Raw genomic sequence first — 16,430 nt, forward strand, 5'->3', positions numbered from 1 at the left:
GAGGACACTTTGCAGGGTTCGCCAGACGCCAATACGGCAGCCATCCCGAGGACTTCTTCACTCCTGCCTCACTCCCTCCCTGCTCTGCTTTTCTTTCACATGTGGTCAGGACCCATTTGGCTGAGTAGCCGTCTACAGGCCGTGTGGCTCTCGGGCAGCTCACGGACCAGCCCAGCCCAGGACTGGGCATACCCCTGTCCACACTCTCCACCTTCTTTGGCCAGTGAGAACCAGAAGGACAAACCTTAGAAAAATGGAAATTGTATTGGTAAAGTGAATTTAACCTCAGTAGGGAAGAGCACTTCATTTCGTCTTTTATTCCGTAGCCCTGTTCTACACTAGTGCTGCGTAAATAGAACGAACTCGTCTTAATTCTTCTCTCCTTGCTGAGACGAAACACCTGCCATCCAAAGTTAAAGGAGGACAGGTTTCTTTAGCTCACAGTTTGTAGAGGTTCAGCCCTTACACGGCTAGTTCCGAGGCGGGGCGGCACTGCCGAGGAGAAGCGATTCCTGGCAGGCCAAGGGAAGCAAAGCAGCAAGAGAGCGAGGCAGGCCGTCCCTCTGCCCCTTTTACCTCATGCAGGCTACTTGGGGTGGGCAGCACGCGCTCCTCAGTCCTGGTGCCCTTGGGCCTAGCCCTGCACGTGAATCAATCCCAGAAAAGCCCCACCTGTGACCTCACGAGGCTGGGGGCAGCTAAACACCACCATGACGGGCCTTGTCTGCTTTCCTATCTCATCGTCTATGGTTTTACACCTGGGGAGTATACATTTTCCACCTTTGGGAAAAGCACAGAATATTTTGTGGGTTCTTAAGGAGATAAGTGCTCTGGGAAATTTACTAAATGCTGGGAGACTTTGAAATCCAAATTTGGTGTATCCTTGAACACATTTCAGCTCCTGAAGTTATTTAACATGTATAAGCATTGTGTTCCTAAAAACAACTATATTGTGTCAGTTAATTTTAAATTTCAGAGCATTTATATTGATATGGTTGCTCTTTCTGTCTCTCCGATACCCTGTAGGGAAAGAGGAAGGAAAATCTTCTGGCCCCTTTAACAGATGGGGAAACTAAGGCTCACAGAGGCTGAGCTCCTTGCATGGACAAATAGCTGGGAAGTGACTGGAGCAGACCCTTATGCTCTGAGCACAGCCCGCTTTCCCTTGCACGGAAGGACGCTGCAATATTAAACTGCAGATTACCATCTTTGGGGAAAAAATCTTTTTAAAACTGTCCATTCCTTGGTTTTAATGAAAAAACTGCCCATTGAGGGGATGATGGCAAAAGAACTAATTAGTTCTAATGGTCTCCACTTCGGGTCAAAAGGATGTTTCAGGATTTGATCACGTCTAACAATCCTACACCAGGATTAGAGATTCAGGGAAACCGAGGCATGCTGCTCACACACACACAGGAGACAAAGGGTTAATGTGTGTGGTTGGTACAGGTCCGTGGCCTCCGTCCCCTGCACCCTGTGAAGCCTGACTCCCGCTGTCCGCTGCTTCACGGTAGCCTCCGGGGCAGCCGTGTGCTGCATTGCTGCTCTGGCTGGGTGGATCCTCATTGCTGCCCAAAGGCTTGAAGCCCGGGCAAAGCATCCCACACGCCTTCTAAGAGCGCCTGACCCAACCTGGAAGCAACATTCTTCCAGTGCCAGTGAGCAAGACCTCTGAAGAGCAACAGCAACGGATTGCCACCGTTTACTTCAATTAAGGGCACGCTGCGATGGTCAGAGCGAGAGGCGACGGGAAAGCCTGCACTGGAAGGAAGGCTCTTCCCAGCCAGGGAGCCCGGGTGAGCAGGAGGCTGCAGTGGCCCCCGCTGGCCCGGCCCTCCCACTCTTAGGTCGGCGGCCTGTCTCTGTGCATCGCAGCAAAGCTGCCTGCCTCACTCTGGCGGCCTTGGGCACAGGAAGAAGTGAGCAGGTCTTGAGCAACACTTTACAAATTCCACTTGGTGGGGAGGCTGGGAGAGAATGGTAAAGAGCCAAGGCAGGGTTCCCTCAGGGGACAGCCAGCAGGTGCAGCCTGCTGTGTGCAGGAAAGGGTGAGAATCGGGTGAAACCCTAGATGCAGATGGGGTGCAGAACGTGTTGGCTTCCGGTTGAAGGGCTCTGGACCTGCCTTCAGCTCACCCGGACTTGTTCGTTACGTGTTAGCCCGCTCTCTTTAGCTAGATGCTCAGCAAAGGCAGAATCTGCCCTCTCGCCTTCCCGCAGGCCTTGACCGTAGCAGAGGTGGACATGGGAGGAGAATATGCCCCTGTGGCCTCAAGATGGGGCTGCTCTGAGAAAGGCCTGCCAGAGGTCCTGGGGCCCACATTTTCGAAACAAAGTACGAGCTGGTGTCTGTTTGTACCTGGGGCCAAGAAGCAGGGAGAAGACTGCCCGATGCCCCACCTCTGCTTTGGATCTGAGGCTCTTAGTCTGCCTTCCTCATCTCCCCATGGAAATCAGCCCGGGGCAAACCCAGACCTCAGGGGCTCCCTCCTCCCAGCTGAGGTGAGTGTTCCAGAGCCACACGGAGCCCGGTGTTGCCAGTGCTGCAAGACACGGGACCCGAATGCCCCTCCAACATGGAATCACTGCACAGGGTGCTGGGCAAGGGAGAGAAGTGAGGTGGCTCCCACGCTGCCACCTCTGCCTGGCCGAGGGCAGGGCCTCTTGTCCTGGTCCCCAACTTCAGGCATGCACTCCAAACCCACTCTGCTAGGGTGCGGTAAGAATTAAATTAGAGCGAGTCTGCAAATGGCATAGACGGGCTGCCCCAGGGACAGTTCCTGCACATTGTGACAAAATGCAGCGGGCACTGAGGGCCTTTGCTCAGCCCTGCGGCTCTCCACTGGTCAACCAGGGAGCACGGGGCCACCTCTGACTTTCGCTTCCCTAAGTCTGCTGAGTGACTCCACCCCATTCACATAGCCTTGTGTGTCCCTAGCACAATCAAAAATGTCATGCAGGTCAAGATCTGGCTGGTTGCTTACTGAACACCTTCTGCCTGCAGGCACGGCTTTGTCGGGAGTTGCTGCTGACCACCTTACCTTGATCCTAATGTCAGTGGGCAGTGGCTGTGGCTCTGCCGTGGTCCATGTTCCAGGTCCCTGCCAGGCTGCAGAACCCTTGCCAGGTTTTAACATCAGGGACCCGCCCTGCCCCACTTCCAGAATGGTTTCCTCATCTGTGATGATTCCTTTCTAGTCTTGCAAAATGAGTTTCTGTGCCTTTTACAAGAACATGTTGGACTAAAGTTCTTAGAGATATAAACTGTCAGCCTGGGGGAAAATTAAACTGCATGGGCAGCTGGCTCTGTTCTTTAACTTTCCATGGGTTCAGAACTCTGAGAGGCCAGTGAAAAATGAGTGCTCAGCCTGGAAAACTGCTCCAGCCTGCACACAATCTCAGAGCCATGATGGCTCTCCTGGAAGCTGCAGAACCAACCCTGGGTCTGGGCTCAGAAGCTGAGGACGAGAGGGGAAGGCTTGTTCAAGGTCAGGCATCTGTGGATAAACTTCAGTTCTCTGACCATTGCACTGTGACTGTCTCTCACACAGGCATGCGTGATCACGTTGCGTCTCAAAGCAGTTTCCATATCTACATGCCTGCAATGTCAAATTTGAATTGTTATTATACTCTGAAATACATGAAGTCTGCCATCTTCTCTAAAATCCAACAGTTCAGCAGCAGTTTAGTTTTGACTTTAAATCTGTCCATTCTGATTCAATCCCACTTCCTCTCAGCTACACCACGCTGTGGACACATACAATAGGTGCAGAGAGCAGCTCGACAAAGCACTGTGGCTGGGGAGGGTCAGCAAGGACTTCGTGACCCTCGCACGGTGGTAGGAAAGGCCAGGAAGGGTTCTCTGTCTGGGGGAAGATCGTGAGCAGCATGATTTCAGGCACAAGAGATGGAGATGTGACCTCATTGTGGGGGTCTGAAGGAACACGCAGGGGACACGTCCCCGAACCGTGCACTTGTGTCTCTCGATTTGGAGAGCACGCTGTTGTTGATGGTACCGTATGCTCTACATTTCTATATCCACATGTGTGCCAGTGGACTTTCTTACCCATTTCAATAATTGTTTGAATATGCAGAAAATTCTCTCTTTGACTTAAGTGTGAAGCCACTGGATGGTGGCTCCTTTGAGGAAGGGAGGCTAATGCAGCGCTCCAAATGTGCCCCTCCAGTTAGATAGCGCAGGCCAAGTTGGGGCTCTGACTTTTACCAGCTCTGCAATTCCTGGCAAGCCAATCTATCTTTCTGTTTCTCCATTTTCTCATATGTGAAAGGAAAACAACCATAGTATTTTTTAGCATGTTTGTAATAGTTAAATTATTCATTCCATGCAAAATTATACAGCAGAGCCTGCCATTTCAGTGAGCACCAGCAGTGATTATTATTGTTTTGTATTTAAGGATGAAATAAATACCTAGCAATAATACCTGATGAAATTCTCCACTAATAGATATGAAAGGGAATTTAGAAGTCATTTGGATCCAACCTTCTGTGTGATCTTTAGGATTGATTGGTAAAAAATAAGGGGGTTAGCCGGGCCTATTGGCCACACCTGTAATCCCAGCACCAGAGACACTGGAGTAGGAGGATCACTGTGAATCTGAGACCAGCCTGAACTACATAGTGAGACCCTGTCTCAGAAAAACCAAAAAATCAATCAATGCATCAATGAGTCAATCAATAAACCAGTCAATCTAAGTCTTGAAAAATTATCTTTACGCTCTAAGCATTTATTGAATCTTTACATTCAAGTATATTAAAAACTGCACAACATTTGGACTTACAAGAATACTCACTCTTGAAGCTTTTAGTTATTGTTTGATTTTTTCTGGTGGCAGCCTTGCTCTGAGGAGGTCCACATCAGCCCAGCAGGAGAGGACACTGTTGTGCTTTTCTTTTTTTTTGGTGATACTGAGAATTGAGCCCAGAGTCATCACAGTGAGGTACATTCCCAGCTCTCTCCCCCGTCTCTCTCTTTCTCTCTCTCCTTTCCATCCTGATCCAATCTTTCACTAAGTTACTAATTCGCCTAGGCTAGGCTCCAACTTGCATCCTTCCTGCTCTAACTCTCTGAACCCACCCTGAAAGGCCCCAGAGCTATAAGCAGAGAAGTACAGAGATTCAGAGAGAAATACCGCCCCGCCCCGCGTCAGTCCTTGCTTTTCCAGCTCCATTCTGCACCTGAACAGGAGACTCCTCAGTGGAACTGTCCAGCCCCTCTCCTAAATCCCTAATTTTCAGAGATTATGAGTTACAGCAAAGCAGGTGTTGAAACATCACGATGTTAGGTTTTGTAATGATTGGCTAAGCATCCATAGGTAACCAGAACTAATTTGCATTTCTTAACTGAACTTTCTTAGTTTTTCTGCACCTAGAAGTAAATTGAGCTGGAAAAGTTTCTGGGTCTGGTTAAAATAATGGCCTCTTTCTAGGTCTTTTTTTTACCACAGAGGGGTAAAAGGCAGCTTTATCTTAGAAGACACCTTTCAGTGGGCTCTTCCTCCACCCTGAGATGCGAGAAAACGCACACACAAGGTTCCCCTTGCTTTAGGCCTAAGGCATGTGGATTACGGGTCACCTCTGGGGAAGGCTCCACCCGTGACCTTGTGAGTGCAAAGTACACATGGAGGACCCAGGGGCAGCGAGCACCAGGCCTGGCCAGCAGTAGATCAGGCCTGGTCCTCCTGGTGGCTCCCCTTCTGCAGGATCTCCCCGGGGGCCCCAGGGAGGGCTGATGGCAACCGAGCATGGCCCTCCTCTACAGACCCCTTTCCGCTCTGATGACCTCCGAGGAGGCAGCACAGAAGATGTGAGGAGCACAGGAAATGCAAGACATCTGTAGCGGGCCTGGGAATGCACTTTCCCCAGTTGCCTTGCTGGTGTGGTCCTGGCATGGAGCTACGCCTCTGGAGGAATGAATTAAAGAAACAAGTTTAGTGGAGAACATGGGATTCCACTCCCATTCATCTTCCTGATTTTGCAAACACTGCATTCTGCAAATCCCATGCCAGTAAAGCTCTTGGATCAGCCTTCAGATTCTTGTGGATCCTTCTGGGAGGAGATGTCAGGCTAGCCAAGGCTCTAAGTGGAAACTGATGACAGAAGCTGACATTAATCAGCTACACAGTATGTTCTTCCCAGCAGGTTTCTTCCAATAAATCAAAGGCCAGCAAATCTGAGGGGTGCTTAGCCATGAGAGAGCGACCATTTGCTGCTCTCTTCCCTTGCTAAAGATGACGAATTCAATGTTTAATTGAATCCAACACTGGTGGCCGCAGGAGTGTTTGCTATCCATGTGGGGTGTGCACACCCCGTACGGTTACATCTCCTCACAGGTGGGGAGTTGGTCCCAGCTCCCCCTGTGCCACACGGTTCACTGCTTACACTGACATTTCCTGGCCAAACGGAGCCACCATCCTGCCTGTGATCTGGAACAGACTCGCTCCTTGGAGTGGCAGTCGGCAGGCCTTTTGGGTGACCAAGTGATTTCTTTCCCTTCCTGCAAGCACTAGTTAAAATACTTGGAGATACTGATGCACTGCTGTCTGTCTCAAACCCACCAGAGGCCCAGTCCCTTCAACACCAGTGTGTGCGGGCAGAAGAAGGGTCTGAGTCCTGGCACCACCTGTCTGAGCCATGCCGCCTTAGCCACCTCGTTTTTCTTCCCTCAGTCACTCTTTCATTATCCCTTAAATGAAGATTGAAAGCTACATCCATGATTTGTGATGAAGATTAATGAAGAAAGTGCATGTGAAGGCAGTTCATAGGCTGCAAAAGGTCTATGAACATTAAGAACACGATTACTGTAATTTGTATCATTAATAATAAAGCATTTATTTACTAAGGAGCATGAAAAATGGGAGGAAGTTCTGGGGAGGGTCATGAGAAAAGCTAACCCTGGGATCTCAGCAACATACAACCCAGGGCCGTCTTCTAGGACATAGATCTTGTGAGATACGTTATTTATCTCCAAGGTAGGACTTACAGCAGATCTACACGAGGTCCATAAATTATGGGAAAGTTATGGAAATGATTCAGCAACTTATAGCCAAATAACTACTTTAAGGTCCATTTCTGGGATAAGCAAGGCAACAGAGTTCCCTTGGTGTGGATGATAATTTAATGGAAAAGTCATTTTCACAGTGGTGGAAGGCAGAATCAACTATGTTGACATTGCTCCAACTTTTTTAGCTTCCACCCTAAAAAGGTCTTGACTTCTGTGAGAAAAAGAATATGAAGTTTGATTTTTTCTGTATTTTTAATGATTTTCAACATAATTGGTATAGTTAAAACTACTTATGTTTATAGTTTTCAAAATACTATCTTGTCTCTTATGAAATTAGCCTTACAGCCGTCATGAAATACTATGCGAAATCAACACACCCAGCATTAAGCACAGAAAAAATTCAGCCAGGAAAGTGATTTGCCTGAGGTTCCAGGAGACCTGGCGGTGCTGGCTCATTCTGGGCCTGGCTCTCTGATTCTTCCCCAAGCATGCCTGTGTCTTATCCTTTTAAAATTCACCTTGTTCGGGCTTCAAAATAATAGGAAATCTAAGTCACTTAATACAATTATGACATGCATCCGTGTTAAGGTTTTCATCTGCGATGTCTCATGCAAATGTGTAAGGAACCTTGGGTCTGACTGCAGAGCCACGAGTGCTCTTTTTCACCTCCGCCTTCCACAGGACTGTGTTCATACACAAAGTTCTGGGGCGAAGCAGATCTGGGCCACTTGCTAGTCGCGTGGCTTTGGGAAATGTCCCCTCCGGATCACTGTGACCTCCTTCCATCTAAAGTGTGGCGAATGTCTGTCTGCCTGACAGGGCTGTGGGAAGCACGGGAGAGGCCAGCGAGTGTGCCTCTGTGCGGTCCCGTCACCTCAGCCCCACGCTCACATGCCCGAGAGAAGCTTCTTCAGACCCCAGAAGCTGAGCGGCCCCTCTCAATTTCCACTACTCCTTCCACCATGACCCTACTCTCTTTTTGGGGAACTGCTCACTGTCTAGACTTTATTATTTATTTGTCTTTCTTCTCACAGCAGTGGGTTACAAGTAGGCAGGTACCTGATTCTTTCCTTGACTGCTTCTTAAGGACACTTCGGTACAGCCAGGCAGCCATCTGGAGGGCCGATTCACATCATATTCACCGTTAATGTGTAGCATCTTGGTGCAGTGAAAAGCTTAGTCTCTGTAGAAGGTGCAGCCTTTCTGCTTCACAATGGATGCCTAGTAGATCTTTCGATGTACGAAGTTCACAACAATAACATTCAACACATATTCTTGGCTAGGTCCTATGAGAAAGACAGAGAATATAGAGATAAATAAAACAGACGCCCCTCTCCATATGGTCATGGTCTGGCACTGAAATATTTATTGCCCCACAGCTTAGAGATGAGATTCAGATACAGCAACAATAAGCTTCATCACTCTCAGATAGATAGATAGAGAGGATAGAGACAGACAGATAGACAGATGATAGATAGGTGGATCCCATTTGCAAACCACTTCAATATAGTGCATCATTTTTCCTCATCATGATCATTACCAGCTACATCATCATCATCAAAAGTAATATGCTTTTCTGGCTCTCTGTTTCCTGTAGAATCCTATGCTAGTGACTGAAACATGTCTAGTATTTATGATAGTCTATGTGTGTATAATATTCACATTTAGAGAAGATAAACCAACTGTATGTCTCCATGTTACCGAAAGCCCCAAAATAGTGTGAAAAGTCTGCTTGAGCCTCGAATATAAAGGTGCCCAGTAACCTGTCATGGTTCCTGCCCCATCCGAGGCCACACCCTAGGTGATGACCTGCTGGAGGGACGCCACCCTTTGCTATGGACTGCAGGCCTGACATGAACACCAGAGGATTCCAGACCAGTGGGTAGGCGCAAGGAAGGCGGAGTAGTGCTCTGAAGTTCTACCTCCAGACTTTAATAAGAGCAGGATTGTACCAGCAAAGGCAGGTGCATGTCCTCCACTATCACTACCAATTAATTAGCTATCCTTCTCAGGGAGTCCAGAGCCTCAAAAATCACAGAAGCCAAATTTGAGGGAGGTTTTTGCTGTGACCAGTGATGGGGCACCATCCAGGCGTGTGACTTCCATGAATGCCGCTATCGCTGCACGCAGCAAGATTTATGAAAAGAATACAGGGTGCGCCCAGACTGGGCTGTGCTTAGCCCCAAAGACATGTTCAAGGGGATTGTGAAGCGGAGGGCAGCCGTGTCCTGGGAAAGAGTTTAATGCCTTGCTCAAAACTCGGACTCTCCTCTGTTCTCTGCTGCTTCCTCTCCAGATCATCCATTACTGTGAGTGTGAGTCTGTCCAAGCTTGATTTCTCTTTCTTCCTTACAATAGCTCTGTCAACAACCCCAAATCAGTGGAATTTTCAAAGGTTCATTTCCAATCTCCCACCTGCATGTGGCTACTGCAAAGAAAATCTGGTGCCTAGAAATTGCATGGCCTTCAGAGGACATGATTCCTCTGACCAGGAACGCAAGAAACGTGCACTTTCTGAAAAGATAAATGGAGGAGAAAGAATGCCATGAAGAGAATCTGGATGCTGTATGGGCATCCAAAAAATAGCAACTCACAGGTTTACTTTTGCATCCTGTAATTTATACAGTAAGGAATGAGAATGTCCAGTGACTAGGCAGGGCCACATTTACTCTTAAAGATAGAGTTTAAAAAGATCAGAACTCAAATCCTGTCTCTGTCAGTCTGTCCCCATGGCTGCCTGTCTTTCTTCCTTCCGCAGCATCCTCATCCACATCACAGCCCCTCACATTGCTGCCCAGAGGAGGGTTAGGACAGAGCTACAGACAAACCCCAAACCACAGTGGTGCACACAGAGAGCTGAGGCAACACTGGGCGATGTCAGGATTAGGGAAACAGAAAGATAGTCGGTTGTCAGAGGAAATCACAGGCATCTCTAGAAACAAGCTTTGGGAGCCAAGGGGAAGTGAAGTGAAGATGCTGATATCACTTTCCCAGCTTTTCTCAGGAAATTGAAGATGGTTTTGCGAAAGGCAAGTGGAGGAAAGGGAGTCCATAGACTATTATCCTCTCAAAGCACTGATTGAAAACATTTCCTTTCAAACACATACAGGATTCAATATCTGGCCATTACAATTTGAAGAGTAAATTCTTTTCATGAATTATTTGAAGAAAATACTTGAGGACTTGGAAACATGCCAAACAGCACAACATGAGGCCCTGCATAAGGGCACCCTGCTGGAATCCTAGGGTCTCTGAGCCAGGAGCTTTTCTACCCAAGAGCGTTTCTCCTCCTGTCTCCCATCCTGTTCAGTCTGTGATGCGCAGGCTCGGAGGAAAAGCGCAAAGGACTTCGGAACGTGGAGGAACGGAAGGAGAAGAGACAGAAGTGGCTTGGGCAGTGCACCTCGCACCTGCCTGTGTCAGCAGCACCTGTAGGTGATGCCGACTCCTCCGTGGCCTTCTTTCTGGGATGCGCTGTATCCAAGAGCTTCCGGCCTACTTCTGCAGTTTGCTCCCCCGCCAGCGCCTCTGCAGCCAGCTCTGACGATCTCACACATGAGAAGGCCCGGAGCTGTTCCGATCCCTGGAGTCATAGGAGGCGAGGCGCGGAGGCCAGGGCACCCGGGTCATCAATCATCTGGGGACTCAGGACCCTCAGGGCGCTTCTGGGGAAGGAGAGACATGTGGTGTGAGGTCTGTGGCGAGAGAGGTGGAGAAAAAGGCCAAAGAGCAGGTGGCTGGGGATGCGGTGGGAAGGGAGAAAACACTCCCTGGGCCACAGGCCCGCCAGCCTGGTTCACTCGGGGGGCTGCGTCCACAGGGAAGATGGGAAAATAAATAAGGCCCACACGGGCCGGGCCGACTAAGGCTGGGAAGGGGCAGTGTGTGTGGAGGAGAGGGAGCGAGCAGAGACCCATGAGGCCCTCACGGGCACTGGAAGGGGCCGGGCGCAGCTGGGGAGGGAGCCCCTGGGCAAGCGGTGGGAGGGAGGACAGAAACACCCCGTCAGTGCAGGGGGCTTTTCCTTGTCACCCCTCAGTCCCGAGGCCCCTGATGCCACCCTGGCCCGAGCCGAGCCTCAAATTCCCGAGGGAGCTGGGTATTCGCCGATTCCTGCTGAGTTCCCAGTCCCCAGAGGTCAGGGGACTTGGCTTGAATTCGGCCCACTTAGCACCCAGAGTGCTTTGCTCCTTGCAGCTGCCCACACCCAGCATTCTATTAATTAGCTAGAGCATCCATTGTGCTATGGATCCCTGAGTTGTCATAACAAAACATCCACTAGCTGAGTCAGTTGCTCACTCACTCCCTTGTATATTCAACACACACGGTTGCATAGCCGGCAATGTGCTTGACCTGAGACCGCCCAGCACGGAAGGTCGGAAGGTCGGAAGGTCGAAGCCTTCTCACAGTGGGGCCGCCCGGAAGTGAACAGAGGACTTCCCCTTGGTGTGGTGAAGACACTCGGTGGCCATGCAGACAAGCACCAGGCGGATTGCCCTGAGCTAAGATGGGGCAGGTGCAGGGGACAAGGCCTGGGCCATCCAGGAAATGCCTCAGAGCCACGCTCTCCCTGAAAGGTCACTCCTTGGTGCCCCTCTGCTCTCGTGGCCCTGCCTTCACACCTTGACCCCGTGACGCTGGAAGTGTGAGCCCCAAACACAATGGGCCCCGTGCTGCTCCGCAGTTCTAGGAACAGGAATGCTTTTTTCGTACTTGTCTTCATCATTTCTCTATCAAATTCAGTGCCTCTTTGGTGTCTCAACTCGAGCCTGGTGGGTTCTACTGCCCAAAAGAAATCTGCTGACGGCCGCCGACTCTGCCAGCATCAGCATTCAGGCATGCAGATGAACACACGCACAGAAACATCTACTGAGTTACAGGCAGGGAGAAGGGAATCGGAGCTGAGAGGCCCACGAGTGCAGCCAGTGTGCCCTCTGGCCTGCTGATATCCCTCCCTGACAGGTCCCCAGGAGGCTGGGTACCGATCAGGTCTGGTCCAGCACGAGGCTGCATCTACAGATCCACCTTCCTCCTCCTTCTGTCACTGCACCTTGGAGAGAGGAAGCCCCCGCCCGGAAGCAGAAGCTGCAGACGTGCTGAGCTCTCTGGGCGCGCAGAGGACTCGCAGCCAGCTGTGTGATGGGACACAAACCACTCAACCTCTGGCCTGTTTCTGGTAAAAACAGAGCTAGTAACAGCAATACCTGCCTCAGGTTTATGAACATTAAATGTGAATAAGTGCCAGAGTCATTCAATAAAAATGATATTTTTCCTGCACAAGAGGTGTTTTCTTCCAAAATATTTACAATCCTGGACAATGGAAGATCTCAAAAAAAAAAAAAAAAAAAAAAAGAATGAGAGGGAAGTAACTCAACCCCAGAACACTGATGCCAGCCTGGCTTTGAGAAGCCTCCGTAACTAACAGCTCAAATTTATTTCTATCTTGGCTGACAGAATTGGAGGCAGGAGCATGACACTTCCCTCCCTCTGCCTGCTGCTGTGTGCAGACTTACTATAAGGGACGTGTCTGCTCCGAACAGAGGCCCTGCTGTGCAAGGCTGCAGCTGCTTCTCTGTGTTTCCTGATGGTGTCCTCAGGATTCCAGCGGCAGGATGGAGGCTTGCTAGGCAGATGGCCTCCTCCTGAGTCACCAGCTGCGAGGCAGTCACCGGGGAAAGCAGGGCCCAGGAAAGCTCTGGGGTGGGAATGCGATCCACAGAGGCCCCTGAGTCCCCTCAACTCTTCCCTGAGCAACTCTTTGCTTGAGCAAGTCAGCTGCTTCCATGGCCCCAAACTCTGTCCTTTCCCGTCTTCAGGACCCTATGCGGTTCTTCTGTTCGTTTCCCTAGCTCTCCCTATTGAAGCCTAGCATCAAGCCAAATGCCTTCTCCATTGCTCTGATTGCAGACTACCTAACTGCACTCTACCCGTCGGAGCTACCACAGCTCTTTATTTGACCTCTGAAATGGGCCACAGGCTTCCTGACAAAAGTCATTAGTGTCCATAGCTGATGGGCTGGGAGTTAGGAGAAGCCCTGGAGAGGGCTTGGGTAGGAGCCGTGCTTGGCTTCAGGTACTGCATCTTCTTATGCCTCTGCTCCTTCCTCAAGGAAGAGGTTATATGAGTTGAGCCTTGAGTCTCTAGAGCAGCAGGGCCTTGGAAATGAAATTTTGCTTTGGTATTTAAGTGAACTGGTTTTTTTATTCAAGCGATTTTTCTGCACCCCCTGCCACATTCACAGCCACCCCGTTGCTCCTGGGGAAGGGACCCCTATTCCACAGGCCCCACCAGGTGCTGAGCAGAGGTGGCTGATACCTGTGACAGAAAGCTGATGGATCCCCCCATCCCTGACAGTCAGGTTCCTGGGAGCCTTTGACCCTTCAGAAACTGGACTTAGAAACCGAATGCCAGTGCCTGAAAGCTTGAGCCTTAATCTCCTCGGTGGTGACATGGCAGGGACTGGGGTAATCGGGTTGAGATGAGGTCACAGGGGTGGAGCCCATGATGGGATTAGTGTCTTTGTCAGAAGAAGAAGAGACGGGAGCCCTGACTTTCCCCACCCCACCGTGTGAGCACACAGTGAAAAAGAAGCCAGCCACCCCCAGGCCGGGGGGCCCTCACTGTGCCTACAGAACCAGTGATCTCGCCTCCTTGCCTCCAAAATGGTCAGAAATGCATGCCTGGTGTTGGGGCCGTGGGTCCTGGGTGCTTCGTACCAGCAGCCGGGACCGACCGAGCTGCTGAGAAGCCTGGAGGCAGGGCCGTGCAGGTCTCGCCTGGAAGCCCATGTGTCCCGACTCCAGTGCAGAGCCTGGGGCCTGTCATTTCGGGTTCCATCCGTGACGTGAAAATTTCTTAGGAAAAGATCTCATACCAGACTGAGGTCAGCCTCAGTTGTAAAAATATGTAGCTTTTCATATGTTGTCTGACATTGCTCTTACTCTAAGTTCAAATAAATCTGGTAATCCACAAGCACAGCTTTATGATAAAGCTGCCATTTAAGCCCCCAGACAAGCTAGTGAAATTAATATCACGATCCCCACTTTACAGACGGAAAAACTGAGGCTTACAGGAGCTACTTTTCCAGCATCACTCAGCTGGAGGGGGTGTGTAGACATGGAATATAAATGCTTTTTGCCTACATTCAAATTGCTTATTTCCAGTGTGACCCCTTTCTGAATGACTCTTCCGAAACATTCTTACATGCCTTCCCAGGATCACAAATACCCAACTTCATGATTCCATAAGTGCATATGTATTTATTTCTCCTTAGCCTGATGAAATACTAACCCCATTTTATTATGTTTTTATCAGGTAAAGTCTTACAGTATCTACAGTGCTCTAGCACATTGCGCTTGGCAGGCAAAGTGAGCAGGACAGGGAGCCCCGCAGGACTCCTGGAGGGCAGGGCTCGCAGCTCCGCTCAGGCCCAGGGGAGGAGCCTGGCTGCCTCCTCCACCTCAGGCTGCCTCATGCTTCTCAGTGGCAGACGCCTGGGATCTCCTAAACTTCCCTCCAGCATGACCTCCAGAGATCATGCAGAGCCAGTGGGTCCACTCGAGTGTGAATTATCCAGGGACTACCTGGGTAGGCCCTGCTTCTAGGACTAGTGGAGGTCTGCAGAGAGGACGGATGGCTCCTACCGGCATGCGGCATGTCTCTCGGGGAACGACGTGAGATTAGCCTGCCAGATGCTGCCGACGTGAGGACTTCTGGTCCCTCCAGCCCCCGTACAGAACATTATTTGCCTACAGATCTGGGTGTCGAAGGGCATCCCTGACCACTGGGTCTCCAGCTCCCAGGCACAGAGCATCAGTAAATATTTATTAAATCAATAAATTAATGGATGGATGGCCTGTGATACTTCAAAATACATTAAATTTGGAAAACTTGGGGGTTTTCCCCTGATTTTGGAGTTGGATCATTGAATGACCGAGTCTACAGAGCTCAGGCCAGGGTTTGGCCTGGGAGCTGAGTGACCTGGCTGGGAGTCGCCAGGGTGTCCTGCCCGCGTGCCCCACTCAGGGTCTGTGCACCCTTGCGGAGCCACTCAGATCCTCTGGGCTTCAGCCAGCGCGGTCTCACGTCCAGACGCGGTGAACGTGTCCACAGTCCTCAGGCGGGGAGGCCGGCACCTTTCCTTAGCTGTCACCCCCCATGCCCATTACCGCAGGGGCAGGGAAACTGAAGACCAGCAAAAAAGTGGATTTACCTCAATCTTGTTCGGAGGAAACTGCCAGTTTTCTTATTCTTACACTGAGGTTGAAGATGAAATCTGCAAGAAAAAATGACTTCTGGGTGGTAGAAGTTCAGGTCCAGAGAGTGAAACAAAGGAGCTTCCTGTGCTGAAGGCGGAAGCCACCAAGGCTGTGGTGTCCAATTGGCCAGTTCCATGCTGTGGGCCGGGACTGACGAGCCTGATGCGAGACCGTGACCAGGCTCTGGGGAGGGGCTGCCCTCAGTCCTTGCTGCATGGTTTCCGGAGCACAGGCCTCTTCTCAAAGCTGACAGGCCTCAGCTGACCTGCAGATTTATGGAGACTCAGGAAAGTTCTTTATGGCCTTGGGTTTATGGCTTTAATAACCTACTCTCCAAGAGAGTGTCTGAAGAAGGAAGTTCCCCTGGCTGAGGGCCAGCAAATTCCACGTAGCACTCGATGGAGAGGCTGCCTGCTCCTCGCCATGGACAGCTCATCCTGGCAGATGTCCTCAGTAAGTCCTGTGTGCGTGCATACCTACGAGACAGGCCCTGGCCCAAAGGACTTACGGTCAGGTTGCTGTGACAGGAACGCTTCGTGAGTCACTTAAATGGATATTTAATTCACACTGTAAGAGTTCAATTCCTAGTAGACTGAGACACTCAGAAAAGTCTAAATGTAGGCGTGGTATTTTGGGTAGGGCCCTGTATATCAGATTTGTTTACTGGGAGCTTAGGTTTTAGGAAGACTTTTAACTGAACAATATGAATAGAAGAATAAAAATGGGGGTAACAATTTGGAGTAAACTCCAAAGAGTAGATTTGCTGGTTTTACTCTGCTTCATATTTCTGTTTACATAGCTCTTTGATTAAAGTACCCTACATATTTCTTGTTATTGGGAGGCTGTCTCGAAAATATCACATGGCTCTTCATGTGAATGCAAGTGTAACCCACATTATATGCAAATGCCAAGTGTCTGACCTGTGACGTGTGTGCAGGGTACAGGATGACATGGCCTGTGGCATGGTGTGTGTGTGTGTGTGTGTGTGTGTGTGTGTGTTTATGAGCAAAAATGTAGTGAAATCTTCCAATTTCTCCCAGCCCTTCCCAGGAGGTTTTACAGGGCAGCACATGTGTGGAGAAGGCTTCCGGCCACCACACTGGGGAAGCCTTCTCTAGAGAAAGCCTTCCTTTACTAAAGACCATTTGTGA

This window comes from Heterocephalus glaber, unplaced genomic scaffold (assembly GCF_053883595.1).
Source record: "Heterocephalus glaber isolate CG9 unplaced genomic scaffold, H.glaber_assembly_v1.0 deba00001457, whole genome shotgun sequence".
Lineage (NCBI taxonomy): Eukaryota > Metazoa > Chordata > Mammalia > Rodentia > Bathyergidae > Heterocephalus > Heterocephalus glaber.